Here is a 15,624-nt window from a genome sequence, read left to right as displayed (position 1 = left end):
TGCAACAGGTCAGCAAAAGAAATGGGTGTGCAGAGGCCTAACAGTGAAGATACGTAAAGACCACCATCCTCAGCCTCAGCAAGTGGTCCATCAACGTCAAGCGGATGACAGTGAACAACAAACCCCACTTCTGCCAACCATAGTTACCCCATCAGTTTGGAGGGAATCAGTGGCTGAGGAGATGAGGAGATCCACGGGGCGGAAGGACCCATTCTCTGTGGCTGAGTACGAGATCCACCACTGGTCCGGAGTGAGATACTGGTCACGACAGCCAAAGAAGACATCTGTAAATGAAAAGTCCATTCTGGACCTTTGTAATGCCCTGCACTTGCTTGAGGGGGAGCATTATAGATTTCTAAGGCTATCAGGATGTCCAACACCCAGAACTGTATTTAAACCTTTAAAATTATAAAATAAATTCAGTCTGATATTGTGTCTGCCAAATGGTGTCATCAATTTGCATCATAAATAAAACACTTAGCTGATGGTGGACCTAAATTTTCCAAATAAACCAGGAATCATACGAATCATGCCAGTGCACTTTGTACTGAATTGCACTAGTTTAGTGATGTATGCAGGGTTTCATCTATTCCCTTACATAGTCATGTGTGACATATTGCTGTAATGCATTTTTTTTTTTTTAAACTTCCCATTCATTTGTGTTCCTGCCACTCTATAGCTAAGTACAAACATTAAATGCCAAAGGCATAGCGGAAACTCGATGAGCGCATTTGACTGAGATCCAGTGATGGATGTCATCTTCTCCTGGACTGTGAGTGTTAATGTCTCGGCCCCAACATGCATTTTACCATAGATTACACAGATCCATTCATGTCACTTTTGCAGGCTTGCTTATAATTTGCTGAGTTTCCATTGTGAGTCAAGTGTCCCGGTCATAAGCTCAGGTCTGCCGGTTGCCCCACTGGCCAAACGCCCACGGCCCTGACTTTCTGAGCTGGATATCGTGGTTTTAAGTCCCATCTGGGGTGATTCTTTTTTTACTTTTCCCAGCTGCCTTCTACTTTGTGAAATAATTAATATTGCAATAAGTTTCATCTTCATTTTCAATTAATCAAACTGTATGAAAACTATATTTGCAGCAATTACAGCTTTGCAGTCCTTTGCCATTAGAGCTGTCCGTTTATGACAATATTAGGGGAAATTTCAATCCTGTCATTCCCAGAGGTGGGACTGGCTTGGTATTTTCTCAGACCTCATGGTGAAGCTGGTCTCACATGAGCTTGATAGGCTGGAGATGTGATGATTCTGTAGGCCAATCAAGCAGGACAGTTCTCTGGATTCCTCATCTTTCACCAGTGTGCTTTGAATCAGCCTTGCTGCTTGATAGAAGTGCTGACCACAGGGGGTGGCATGAGTTGTAAAACAGAGCGTTAACCTTGCTGGTTCATTGCACCTTATACTCTGTGTAAATCACCCACCTTACCAGCACCAAAGCAGTCCCATACCGTTTTACTCCCTCTGCCATGCTAGACAGAAGCATGGCAGCTATTCTTTGAAGTTGTGCTTCTAAGGCCAGCATACAAGTTGTATTTTCCCTGTTGAAAAAAACACTGGTAGAGATGGCACAACGAGGCACTGAAGGTTTGAGCCTTTTTAACCATTGTATTGAAAACTGGTTCACTACTCGAAGACCACCATATCGTGGTGAAAGTACCACTCCTGACTATATATATACATTTATGAATTGTTTGACTGTGTGTGTGTGTGTGTGTGTGTGTGTGCAAACTGACAGACTGGGAAAATGAATTCAGAAGTTTTGTCTTGCTAAAAGTAAATTCTTTTTTAGAGAAAATTAGTCACAAACGAAAACAAAAGAAACTGATGGATTTTTCTCTCTTTTCTATTAAGAGAAGCAATAATAAAAGCAGACTTAGTTATTCCCCTCCTGGAGCCGACACCTTATCGTGGTGGAGGGGTTTGCGTGTTACAATGATCCCAGGAGCTATGTTGTCTGGGGCTTTATGCCCCTGGTAGGGTCTCCCAAGGCAAACAGGTCCTGGGTGAGGAACCAGACGAAGCGCGGCTCAAAAACCCCTTATGATGATGAAAATATTGGAACCACGTTTTCCCTTGCCCGGACGCGGGTCACCGGGGCCCCCCCCTGGAGCCAGGCCTGGGGGTGGGGCTCGATGGCGAGCGCTTGGTGGCCAGGCCTACACCCATGGGGCCTGGTCGGGCGCAGCCCGAACAAGGCACGTGGGTCCCCCCTCCAATGGGCTCACCACCCATGGGAGGGGCCATAGGGGTCGGGTGCGAGGCGATCTGGGCGGCAGCCAAAGGCGGGGACCCTGGCAGTCCGATCCTCGGCTGCAGAAGCTAGCTCTAGGGACATGGAATGTCACCTCTCTGATGGGGAAAGAGCCTGAGCTGGTGCGCGAGGTTGTGAAGTTCCGGCTAGATATAGTCGGACTCACCTCGACGCACGGCTTGGGCTCTGGAACCAGTCTCCTTGAGGGGGGTTGGACCCTTTTCCACTCTGGAGTTGCCCGCGGGGAGAGGCGCCGAGCGGGCGTGGGCATACTTATTGCCCCCAGGCTGGGTGCCTGTACATTGGGGTTTACCGCAGTGGACGAGAGGGTAGCCTCCCTCCGCCTTCGGGTGGGGGGACGGGTCCTGACTGTTGTTTGCGCTTATGCGCCAAACAGCAGTTCAGAATACCCACCCTTTTTGGAGTCCTTGGAAGGGGTGTTGGAGAGCGCTCCTCCTGGGGACTCCCTTGTTCTGCTGGGGGACTTCAATGCTCACGTGGGCAGCGACAGTGAGACCTGGAGGGGCGTGATTGGGAGGAACGGCCCCCCCGATTTGAACCCGAGCGGTGTTTTGTTATTGGACTTCTGTGCTCGTCACGGACTGTCCATAATGAACACCATGTTCAAGCATAAGGGTGTCCATATGTGCACTTGGCACCAGGACACCCTAGGCCGCAGTTCGATGATCGACTTTGTAGTCGTGTCGTCGGACTTGCGGCCGCATGTTTTGGACACTCGGGTGAAGAGAGGGGCGGAGCTGTCAACCGATCACTACCTGGTGGTGGGTTGGCTCCGCTGGTGGGGGAGGAAGCCGGCCAGGCCTGGCAGGCCCAAGTGTATAGTGAGGGTCTGCTGGGAACGTCTGGCGGAATCCCCTGTCAAGGAGAGTTTCAACTCATACCTCCAGCAGAACTTCTCCCATATCCCGGGGGAGGCGGGGGACATTGAGTCCGAATGGGCCATGTTCCGTGCCTCCATTGTGGAGGCGGCTGACCGGAGCTGCGGCCGTAAGGTGGTCGGTGCCTGTCGCGGCGGCTATCCCCGAACCCGCTGGTGGACAGCGGGGGTAAGGGATGCCGTCAAGCTGAAGAAGGAGTCTTATCGGGCCTTTCTGGCCTGTGGGACTCCAGACGCAGCCGACAGCTACCGGCAGGCCAAGCGGAATGCGGCTTTGGCGGTCGCTGAGGCAAAAACTCGGGTGTGGGAGGAGTTTGGTGAGGCCATGGAGAACGACTTCCGGACGGCTTCGAGGAGATTCTGGTCCACCATCCGGCGGCTCCGGGCGGGAAAGCGGTGCAGCATCAACACTATTTATGGTGGGGATGGTGCGCTGCTGACTTCAGCTCGGGACGTTTTGGGTCGGTGGAGGGAGTACTTCGAAGACCTCCTCAATCCCACCGACACGCCTTCCGATATGGAAGCAGAGTGTGGGGACTTGGGGGTGGACTCGCCTATCTCGGGGGTGGAGGTCGCTGAGGTGGTCAAAAAGCTCCTCGGTGGCCGGGCCCCGGGGGTGGACGAGATTCGCCCAGAGTTCCTCAAGGCTCTGGATGCTGCGGGGCTGTCCTGGCTGACACGCATCTGCAGCATCGCGTGGACATCGGGGGCAGTGCCTCTGGATTGGCAGACCGGGGTGGTGGTCCCCCTCTTTAAGAAGGGGGACCGGAGGGTGTGTTCCAACTACAGGGGGATCACACTCCTCAGCCTCCCTGGCAAGGTCTATTCGGGGGTCCTGGAAAGGAGGGTCCGCCGGATTGTCGAACCTCGGATTCAGGAGGAGCAGTGTGGTTTTCGCCCTGGCCGTGGAACAGTGGACCAGCTCTATACTCTCAGCAGGGTTCTGGAGGGTTCATGGGAGTTTGCCCGACCAGTCTACATGTGTTTTGTGGACTTGGAGAAGGCATTCGACCGTGTCCCTCGGGGGGTCCTGTGGGGAGTGCTCCGGGAGTATGGGGTACCGGGCTCCCTTTTAAGGGCGGTTCGGTCCCTGTATGACCGGTGCCAGAGTTTGGTCCGCATGGGCGGCAATAAGTCGGACTCGTTTCCGGTGAGGGTTGGACTCCGTCAGGGCTGCCCTTTGTCACCGATTCTGTTCATAGTTTTTATGGACAGAATTTCTAGGCGCAGCCAGGGCGTTCAGGGCGTCCGGTTCGGTGACCTCAGGATTAGGTCTCTGCTTTTTGCGGATGATGTGGTTCTGTTGGCCTCATCGAGCCGTGACCTTCAGCTCTCACTGGAGCAGTTCGCAGCCGAGTGCGAAGCGGCTGGGATGAGAATCAGCACCTCCAAATCCGAGACCATGGTTCTCAGCCGGAAAAGGGTAGAGTGCTCTCTCCGGGTTGGAGATGGGGTCCTCCCCCAAGTGGAGGAGTTTAAGTATCTCGGGATCTTGTTCACGAGTGGGGGAACGATGGAGCGGGAGATCGACAGGCGGATCGGTGCGGCGTCAGCAGTCATGCGGGCGCTGCATCGGTCTGTCATGGTGAAGAGAGAGCTGAGCCAAAAGGCGAAACTCTCGATTTACCAGTCGATCTACGTTCCTACCCTCACCTATGGTCATGAGCTTTGGGTAGTGACCGAAAGAACGAGATCGCGGGTACAAGCGGCCGAAATGAGTTTCCTCCGCAGGGTGGCTGGGCTCTCCCTTAGAGATAGGGTGAGGAGCTCAGTCATTCGGGAGGGACTCAGAGTAGAGCCGCTGCTCCTCCGCATCGAGAGGAGCCAGATGAGGTGGCTCGGGCATCTGATCAGGATGCCTCCGGGACGCCTCCCTGGGGAGGTATTCCGGGCATGTCCCACTGGGAGGAGACCCCGGGGAAGACCCAGGACACGCTGGAGAGACTATGTCTCTCGGCTGGCCTGGGAACGCCTCGGGATCCCCCCAGAGGAGCTGGACGAAGTGGCCGGGGAGAGGGAAGTCTGGGTCTCCCTGCTGAGGCTGCTGCCCCCGCGACCCGACTCCGGATTAAGCGGGAGATGATGGATGGATGGATGGACTTAGTTATTGAATTTATATAAAGAATAACAAACTATCTGCCATTCTTTACGGTCCCCTTTGCCAAGTTTGATGCCCTTTCTTGTTAATGACCATCATGAGCCTGCTATCAGTTCACACACACACACACACACTCACTCACAAGCAGGTAGGACAACCTCCCAGATGCCGCTCTGAGAAGTGTAATGTTTGTGATCGTGGTTAATCTTAAGCTACATTAAGGCCCCGTAGTTAACGATGGGGATTAAATCAGGCGATGAAGACAGCCAGGTTACAATTTCATCACCTTCCAAGCTGGTTTTAAGATGTGTCTGTGCCTATTCTTGAAGTTTCAACTCGTGAGCCTTTCATGCTGTTCATAGATCCTCTTACTGTGGTCCTCAGTGAATGGAACATTTCTAATTGTAATTGATTTCTGTTGGAAGCAAAACAGGCAGTTCATAGTGAAAAGGTTGTGCAGTTACAGGAAGGCACAAGCACAATGTATTTTGTTGAACTTACATTATTGGTTATGTCTTTGGTGTAGTGACCTTAAAGGAAGAAATGTTACAGGTAAGGCGTGTCTTTTATAGAATACAGTGCTGCTGCAGGAAGAAGAATACATAAGTAATGGGGGGATGTTGCGTTCAGTTAGTAATTGTTTTGTTTTCTATATTACTGCATGTCACAAGAGGGTGCTATGAGTAAGGCTGTTTGATTCTACTTCAATTCCTATTCCAAGTGTCAAGAATGGATAGTTTTCCAGATTATCAATTTCAAAAACTTGAATATGAGAGAAAAAAGTCTTTGTAAAATTTAGAGGTATATAATACTATGAATGACAAGGGCTCTTAATACTTTTCATTTAATTTTATTAACTCTATCTTTTGCTGGCAAGTATACCTTTTAAATTATATACATAACAGTACAACTGCATTATTTGTGTCTTGTATGCCCACTCCATACAAAGTAAAAGGATAGGGCGGCTGCTTCATTAATAGTTTCTTATTGATACTTTACAATTCCGTTCTATTGCCCAACTCCCAGAGGACCATACAGTTTTATTACAACATAGTAGTCTACCGAAATGTCGATACTAATCATACATTTGAGTGACATAACTAAATAGATATATGTTGACACACAGACACAGAAAAAACAAACTTCCTCTATGTGAAAATGACACGAGACACACGTCCTCAATGTTAAAATATCCATGATTGTAAAAACTGACCATCATTGCTAATGTTATTTCTCAGGTCTCAAAATTACTTCGTTTAATGTCAATTTAATTGAAAAAAAATCATAGAAAAAGGCAAGCTTATTTGGCGACGTTTAGTAACCGACTAGCTGGTTAATGAGGACTAAACCTGTACCTGGCTTTCCTGTCAGCTCCTCGGGGATGGCTAATCTTCAAATTGTATTACAAATACTACAGCTTTATTTTGTGTAAAATATCTCCAAACTACTGAATACTACGTTAAAGGTGACATTTTTAAACTGATTCGCTTCTTTCGCCTCACTCTCCTCGTTTTATGTGACGGGTGGGCGTGGTTAATGTAGCCGGCTCCCGATTGGCGGGTAAGCGGTAGCTCCTGTGTCATGTGACGGGTAGTAGCGTAGACAGCATCGCCATAGATTTGAAAGCCTGGATGCCTCGTTGGGCGATACGCCATATTGGCGCGGCGATTGTGAAATAGAAGACTGATATATCTTAGTGAACCGACTATTTTCGAAACTGCAACAACATGAGGAATGTTAAAACTAGAAAACAGGGAATCACATTTCACAGGTAAAAAAACCTGCGGTATGGTCCAATAAAATGTATATTTCCCGAAGTTCGCTCGATGCATATATAACATGTTTACTAGCCTGTGACACTGACGGGATACTAGCATGTAGCTCCCCGGTAACACGCAGACAAGAAGTTTGTTTTTAATACAGGGAAATCCTTTATTTCTTCGTTGCTCGATTCGTCCCGTGAAAGCTGGTAATAAAACAACAATCAAACTCATGCTAATCTTATTGAACAGATGTCGCTAAATTAACATAGCCAACTAGCAGGTTACATTAGCTAAATATTACGAACATTAGACCACATACCTCGCTGGCAGCTTATTACCAAAGGAACTAATTCTTCACTTCCTAGTTTCAGCTTCCTCCACGACGCATTTGCAGAACAAATCTTAAACATTAACGCCATACAGCAGCTTAGAATAACACCTTTATCACCGTTACAGTGAAGAATTTGTTTTCTCGCCGTTCCCTCACAAAATTATATCCTACCGGAAGTTACTCCCAACAAATGTTCCGCTCCAATACTCCATACAAACTAGGCATACCACATGTGCATACAAACAAATACCAAAAACGAATAAATAACCAAAAAAGGTAGCCTGTATATTCAAAATATAATTCATGCTATCAAAGTAACTGATGACAGTTATAGTAGCATGATTAGTTTTCGTTGAGAGTACTATCAGCAGTACTACATAAATTTGGGGGGGGGGCAGTAGTGGTGGGCTTGTTTATTTATTCTACATAATTGTAAGATATAAATGCGTTAATTGGTAAAGAAGTTATGGCCAAAAGATCTTTCCATCTACACCCTGACATGTTGCTTGTTTATGTCTAATTACCGCTCCAAGATGGTGGCGCTGCTGACACGTTGTGGAAAAGCGAGATGAGGCATCTAGGCTTTCAAATTCATGAGCACCACGATGTACTTCGTTTAAATGGGAGGTTCACCCCAGAACTATAAAAAGATATTGTAGAGGGGCCTTAATGCTATCTATCCATCAAAGTTCTGCTGGGAGTTGTTCAGGTTTGGAAATATCAGTCGTACAAATGTCGGGCTTCTTTCGAAGTACACTACTCGTATCACTGTGCATTAGACACAAGCACGAGCTCCCTGGCGATATCTGCTGCGCAGTAATGTTATTGGTGTGTGGAGTTGGGTAGAAATAGTTTGTACATTAAACTGCTCGCTACGACGTCTGTGGATCTTCTTAACCTGTTCCTGATTTCTGGTAAGAAATATTGCTGTTGAATTTTTCAAATGCGTTGTTCTGGCGCTTTAATCACCTCAGAAAGAATGTCATTCACTCTCATATTCGAGAGAAGACCTACATTCCTATGACCGATATCCCAAAAACTAGGCATCTCCCAGCAGATCAACCTAGATGGATAGATAGCACTAAAGCCCCTCTAAAACGCATCCCTTAAGTTTAATAGTGAACTGCCTTTTTTAGTTTGTTTTTTAGTGTTGAGCAGTTGCACCGTTGCATTAATACAATTATGTGAGACTTCAACATCGTAATTTTCATCCCAAGTGTGACGGTGGTTAATAAAGCCATATAGATAACATTTTCGGCACCAATCATACTCCTACAATAATGAAGTATTTTAGTAACAAGCACCCCAAGAAAGTCTGTTTTTTGGTTTATGTGCACTTTTGAGGACCACCCTGGTAGATTACAGGTGTGCCAGGCGCTCCACCTCCTTTGAGTTATTTCACAGTAATCTTCAGTAAATTAATTTCTATTTATATGGCACTGTTTTAACCACAGGGTTTACAAAGTGTTTTATATACGTTTAAAGGCATTAAGCATACACATGGAAGGAAAATAACATAATCAGCATTAAAAAGTAGATGACTTTATTGCATTCATAAAATAATAAAACAGCTGATCATTGTAGATCATTATTTGCAATGTGAAAAGGATGCATTTTCAGCCTGGTTTTCAAAGCACTAAGACATTCAGTAGTTTTCAGGTGTTCTGGGATAGTTTTCCAGAGTTTGGGACCATAGTGACTTAAAGCTGACTCCTCCCTCCTCAGCCGCATTTTAGGAATAATCAGTAAATTTATCTCTGATGATCTGAGAGATCTGCCTGGGACAGACAAGACCATGTAAACATTTACAAACTAGCCAGAGATCTTTAAAATTAATCCTAAGAGCGCCAGGCTGACAGGTTCATTTCATGTAAATATTATTCACTAATGCCCAGTTATATAACACAAAGCTATTTAACATACACACTTCAGCAGTCATTGTAGAACTAGTAAACTGTGCTTAAGGTTTTGCTGACTATATTGTTTGTTTTTGCATTAAGGTACCAGTGCAAACAGTCTGGATTTTCAGCTGTGCCTCCTGGAAGGCCTGAACAGATGGAACCAGCATCCCTGTCAGTGAAGACTGCCTCACTTGTGAGCCACTCAGGTGACCTTGTGCAGTCTGTAAACACCTAAAGGTTTTTGAGAGGAAGCTGGTGCCCAGTTTTCAGCCCCCTGCATAATATAGTGGTGAGTTAAATTACTGTAATATTTAATCTTTTTATTTCTGTGAAATAATCACTGTTATTTATGCAATATCATGGTGTATAAAAATTCTTAAAATGTCTTCAATTTGAGCTTAAATTTCAGTTTGCTAGATCTTAATCTTTTGAGGTCATAAAAGTCCTCAAACACTTTCACTTTTCGCGATTTTGGTTACCCATGGCCCAAACATATTAAATGGAAAAAGTTTTAAATTGGACACCATTCTGAGAACCATGATAAAATTTCGCACCGTCCAGCCTTCAATCATCCGTTTGTCTATCGTATCCACTACGCAACCTGCCCATTAGTCACTTAGTAGACGTCCCTGCTGTCAGACTGCTGCCTCGTTTATCGGTGTCATACTGTCGGCGTATGTCAATGCTTGTGTTCAAGTAGCTGCCTTTTTTTAAAAAATAAAAGACTTTATTTTAAAATACAATACTTATGAAGAAGTGTGGGAACAGTGCAATAAGATATTTTTAGAGAGAGACCATATTCACATAACATTTGTTATGTTGTTGTCAATCTCTTATTTACCAAATTTATAAACCTTATCATAGCTTTGTATGTATATGGCGGTACTGTGATCAGCATTGTTACCTCACACCTCTAGGTCTTCGGTTTGAGTCTCAGCCTTGGCTCCATGTTTGTGGCATTTGCTTGCTCTCCCTGTGTCGTCGTGGGGTTTCTTCTGGGTCCCCCGGTTTCCCCCCACAGTCCAAAAATATGCTGAGGCTAATTGGAGTAACCAAGTTGCCCATAGGGTGTGCTTGTGTGAAGGAAAGCTGTGTGCAGGGATGACGAGTTTTTCTTGTGTCTTTTGAGGAAACTAGTGAAAGAAAAAGGCAAATATACTGGATCTAGTTCTATAGAAGCTTATCCAGTACTTTCAAAAACCATTGTTACGTCAAAAAGAGCTTTACATGTAACCATCTACTATCAGTTAAATAACTATTGGGGTTTTCAGGAGTGTGGGTTAGCAGTATTTCAGAATAAGCAAAATTTATGTAATGAGCATGGCAGCAACTGATTAAGGTCCTCACAATGTAATAATTAGAATTTCACACACACACACACATACACTGTGGTGGGAAAACAGCCAAAGACAGGGTATGAAGGCGGCAAAGTTTTTCTATTTGGTTATTTCATGCATCAAATGAGCCGGGACACCGTGCCCACAGACAAGAAGTGACAAAAATTCTTTTTTTGCGCTGCTCCTTTATTCTTCTGCTTCATGTTTGTCATTGTATGTAATAAGAAAGAAGGACCACAGTTACTGTCTTCTCTGTGTGCAACCACACAGAACACATCAGAAGCAGTCCTGTAATTATCGGTGTGACCTTCCTCCTGGTCGCTGCCAAGCAGCCCCTGCCTCTCACACAGACAGACAGTACTTTGTAACACAGATTTCATACCTTGTGATCATAGCAAGTATTTTCTAAGTAGGCAATACATTTTCCACTGTCAAAATACATATTTTGCACTACACCACACACACACACACAATTCTGTATTTGCTGGGACTCTCCATTCATTTCTATGGGAAATATCCAGCGAAGATAAAGGATAGAAGTCGGGATTATTAATAGACACACATCTGGTCAGGTAAAATTGTATTACTGCATGTACAATATGATAATCTATACCACAAGTGTGTCTGCTGGAGGGTGGCATGAGTAAAAGGTGTCCTATAGTTGTGTTCTGGGCAGACAGCAACTCTGGACATAACGGACTGTTTTTCCAGGTCCCTTGAATTCTGTTATAATGGGATTTACTCTGTGTGTGCCAAAGAAAACACAGTTGTCACTTCAGTCAACCAGTTAAAAAAACATTTTTTTTATAAAACAAGAAAAGGATGCTTACTGTCCTATACTGGTGCCAAACCTGAGGATGATCTGAGGTGCTGCTCTGTAAGAGACATGGAGCGATACACCTGAAGAAGCAGCAGATCTCGTATTGCAGGAATTGGAAAGCAGCAGTACAGAAAGGGACAGTACTGAAGTAGGTGTGAGACCTCTGTTGAGGTTTCGGAAGTGGAATTCGCAGAGGAAGAGACTGATATTACCAAAGATGTGCAGATGTGCTGGTAGTGAAAAGCACTGGATGGACATGGTCCAGGCAGGATTACAGCACAGTACTCAATGAAAACCTCTCTGCGGCCAACCAGGCTCTGCATTCGGCAAGCCAAAGATATCCTGTGCACATTCCAACTTTTTCCAAATTTGCTGAACAAGGTTGCAAGATAGGTAGAAATTTATTGTGGAAGACTAACATGCACTGCTACACAAAAATTTAGCTACCTGGCAAGGGAAAACAAATTCTAAACTTTTGTGTTAATTCCTCTCAAAATGAATAGACAATGGATGTATATATGTAACATTAAAACATTCTAGGCATTTACATTGATAAATGTAATTGTCATATGATAGTACTGTTTTGTTATTAAATACAATTATTAGATTGAACTGGCTTATGTATTTGCTCTTTAAGAGGTTTTTACTGTTGTCTGGTGTTCTGTAGTGCAACCTGTCTGACGATACCTTTTTCTCCTCTTAGCACTAGGAGAATGGAGAAAGCAGTGGATTGGACAGATGACAAGTACTGGGCAGCCTGGGATAAGTGGGATGAGGTGATTGATTGGGGAGATGAAAAGTCTTCACCCACAACACCTCCCTCTGTCCAGGCTGGCACCAGCACTGGAGATGTGGATGTTGGGGTGGAACATCATCAGCAGCCAGTATTCAAACGTATGTATTTCAGAGCTTTTTTTAACATGGGTTGAGACAGTCTGATGTTAATTGGAGTTTAAAAAATTGGTCGGCACTATGAAAATGATTCTCACTGACTGAATAACAGCAGAATAGTTGCTGTAATCATATTTCAATGTACAATAAAGAGAAATGTTTCTGTGCAACAGGCCAGCAAAATAAACTGGTTTTGAGGATGAGACTCCATCTGTGTGTCCAGCCTCAGCCTCAACAAGCGGCGCAGAACGTAAATGACGGAGGAAGAAGCCGCAGTTCTGTGTAATATGTCATCTTGGAGGGAACCTGTTACTCAGGAACACAGGGAGTCCAACAGGCATAAGGACCCATTCTGCCTGCCTGGATATGAGACCCACCACTGGCCTAGACAGAGATACTGGTCGCGACAGCCACCAAAGACCTCCATAGATGAAAACATCATCCTGGGCTTCTGTAATGACCTGCAGTCTTTTTCGCTGTCATGACAATTATGGATTTTTAAACTGTATTTATTATAAAATTAAAATTTCAAGCAAATATTGTCTCAGCCAAATTATGTCCTCTGTGTCCATCAAAAATGCAATGAAAAAGAAAATATATCAAGCATCTCAGTAGATACTGACTGTATTGAATTTCACTGGGATAGTGAATCCCTGGGAGAAAGTGAGATGTAGGTAGAATTTCATCTATTCTGTTATATAATCATTTGTGACATATTGCAGTAATGGAAAATAAATAAACCTATTAGAATCTTGCATACCTGGATCATGTCTCCTTTGCTCGAGGCTGAATAGATTCAGCTCAGCTAACTTCTCCTCATAAAACATTCCCCTAAGACCAGGAATCATTCTTGTAGCCCTACATTGAACCCTTTCAAAGGCAGCAATGTCCTTTTTAAGGTATGGTGACCAAACCTGCACACAATATTCTAGGTGGGTTCTTACCAAGGAAATGTATAATCTAAAAATCACCTCCCTTGACCTAAACTCCACACACCTAGAGATGTAACCCAACATCCTACTGGCCTTTTCAATTGCTTACCCACGCTTGCAAGAGTGGGACATGGCAGGATCAACACACACACCAAAGGTAGCCTAGCATTTTGGGTCAGATTACAGCTTCCATTACTTTTCTAGTAATGCAAGATAAACTAATTGTCTATAGTTTGATGGATTACTTCTATCCTCTTTTTTGAATTTGGATGTTATATTTGTATACTTCATCTTATTGTTTGGAAAGCTAATCTTTCTTTGAGCTCTGACAGGTTGTGTAAGTTAATCACAGGAACCTATTGAAATAAAATTATTTCTCCAGCTGTAAAGGGTGGGCACTGTGAAGGTGGTGTGGATCTGCTTAGATGCAGCCCCGGATAGGGTCTTATCTGAAGCATTGAAACAGGAGAACACACAGGAGTTTTGACAGCAGAGTTACTCTGGGACAAAACACAGTGTAAATCATAATATAAATGTTTAGGATGACATTCTCAGTGCATCCTTACAGTACATACATAACCCCAATGTTCTGAGATGAACCATGTGATGTTGAGTGCAACTTATGCTGCTTCCTCCACTCAGTGTCAGCTACTCTTGAAATAAGAGACAGAATATTCGGATTCACTGCTTGACTTTTTGGTCTTTTCTCCACCTTGGAGCCCCTTTCTGGGTTAATCTAGATAACACATCTATTGTGGGGAAAAAAAAACAACATATAAATACATTTTTGTCTTTTGTTCTGTGGCGAACACAAGATAACTGTGGACTCGGGTGCCCAACTGTTTTCACTTCAAACTCACAGTGTTGATTTTACACTCTGAAATATGCAGTTAATATTCCAATATTTAAAAACAAACAGGGCACCAAGAAGATCCATTAATTGTATGCAGGGACGGATTACGGATCGGGCAAGCGGGGCCGCTGCCCAGGGGCCCTTGGGGTGCAGGGGGCCCGTGGGGCCCCAGCCCAAAACAATTTGCAACGCTTATCAACAATGTATTTTCGTTTGCCTATTTTAGAGGGCCTACATTCTTTGATCCTCTGCCTACCAGGGCCCCTGACCCTATAGGGAGGGCGTTTGGCTGCTAAGGGCCCTTGAATTGTGGTGGTTGTGGTGGTGGTGCTGGTGGTGGTGGGGGGGCTCGCGAACGTTTTGCCCAGGGGCCCACACAACCCATAATCCGCTCCTGATTGTATATACTTCATGTCTTCAACACCTAATATCTGGAGAGCCTCCACTACTTGTTGATGTCCACTTGGGTTAAGAATAGACTGAATAAAAGAGCCAAACAGTTCCTTCCCTATCTCCCATGGTCTCTAAAAAGAAAGTGAGTCTGTGCTTTAATCTCCTCTGTTCTCAGCTGAATCTACAAATATAAATAATATGCACAGTTCGTATCATTGGTGTTCAGAAATGTCAGACCTCTTAAATATAGTTCAAGTCTCTCATCATTTAATTTCGACAAAACACTTAGGAAAATATAACAAAAAATATACACAACACTGTGCGGCATACATTGTCTTTCATTTTAGTCATACGTTGCTTTTAATTTTGTAATGCATGATTTGCAGCTATAAACGAATATTTCATAACAGGATAACGGTAGGTCTTACTGTCACGATCGTCCGGGAAGCGGGCGAACGCACTGGCAGGCGAGCGGGTAGGAAGCAGGCGAGCAGGCGAGCGGGTAGGAAGCAGGCGAGCGGGTAGGAAGCAGGCGAGCGGGTAGGAAGCAGGGTGAACGGGGATTTATTATATGAACAAGGTGCAGGAAACATCTCACGCTGACTGACATCAATGACGGACAAGGGAAGCCGGGGAGACCTGGACTTAAATACACAGGACTAATCAAAGTAACTAGACACAGCTGGGTACAATCGGGAACGAACACGTGGGTAAGCAGGGGGGCGTGGCACACACGAGGAGCGGACGGGCCGGGCATCACGCTTACTTTCTTAAATTGAAATATTTAAATAATGTGTTAGATGTTCATGTTAATATTAGAAATGATTCGCTAGAAATGATACACGTTAGCTAATTTTAACGTTTACCGTTAGCTATGTCTGAAATAGTCTTCATCCACAGCCACATATTACCTATATGACTGCAAAATAAAGCAATGCAACCAGCCGTTAGTTATAAAGAATAACTTAAAACTTACATTGACCAATTTTCAACGGGCCTTATCTGCCCTGTGAGTTTAGTTGTACTTTTATTCTTCGTCGAATTATCAGATCGATAACTTCTACGATTTGCAACGGCCTCTTCCTTTGTCATCCGTGCACACGCAGTTTTAGGACACGGTATCAACTGACAGCAGCAC

General features: G+C 44.8%; 1 protein-coding gene and 1 long non-coding RNA gene across 11 annotated transcripts in view; both read left to right on the top strand.

The window, feature by feature from the left end:
• Positions 1–15,624, top strand: part of LOC125722234 (NACHT, LRR and PYD domains-containing protein 12-like) — a 174,930-nt gene that overhangs the window by 102,218 nt on the left and 57,088 nt on the right. The gene's annotated exons all lie outside the window — the stretch shown is intronic.
• On the top strand, positions 6,957–12,906 carry LOC125722267 (uncharacterized). Its single transcript, XR_007386250.1, has 4 exons — positions 6,957–7,036; positions 9,360–9,549; positions 12,121–12,311; positions 12,482–12,906. It is a non-coding gene; the product is annotated as an uncharacterized LOC125722267 (long non-coding RNA).

The sequence above is a fragment of the Brienomyrus brachyistius genome, unplaced genomic scaffold (assembly GCF_023856365.1).
Source record: "Brienomyrus brachyistius isolate T26 unplaced genomic scaffold, BBRACH_0.4 scaffold37, whole genome shotgun sequence".
Lineage (NCBI taxonomy): Eukaryota > Metazoa > Chordata > Actinopteri > Osteoglossiformes > Mormyridae > Brienomyrus > Brienomyrus brachyistius.
This window is presented reverse-complemented; position numbering and strand designations above follow the sequence as displayed.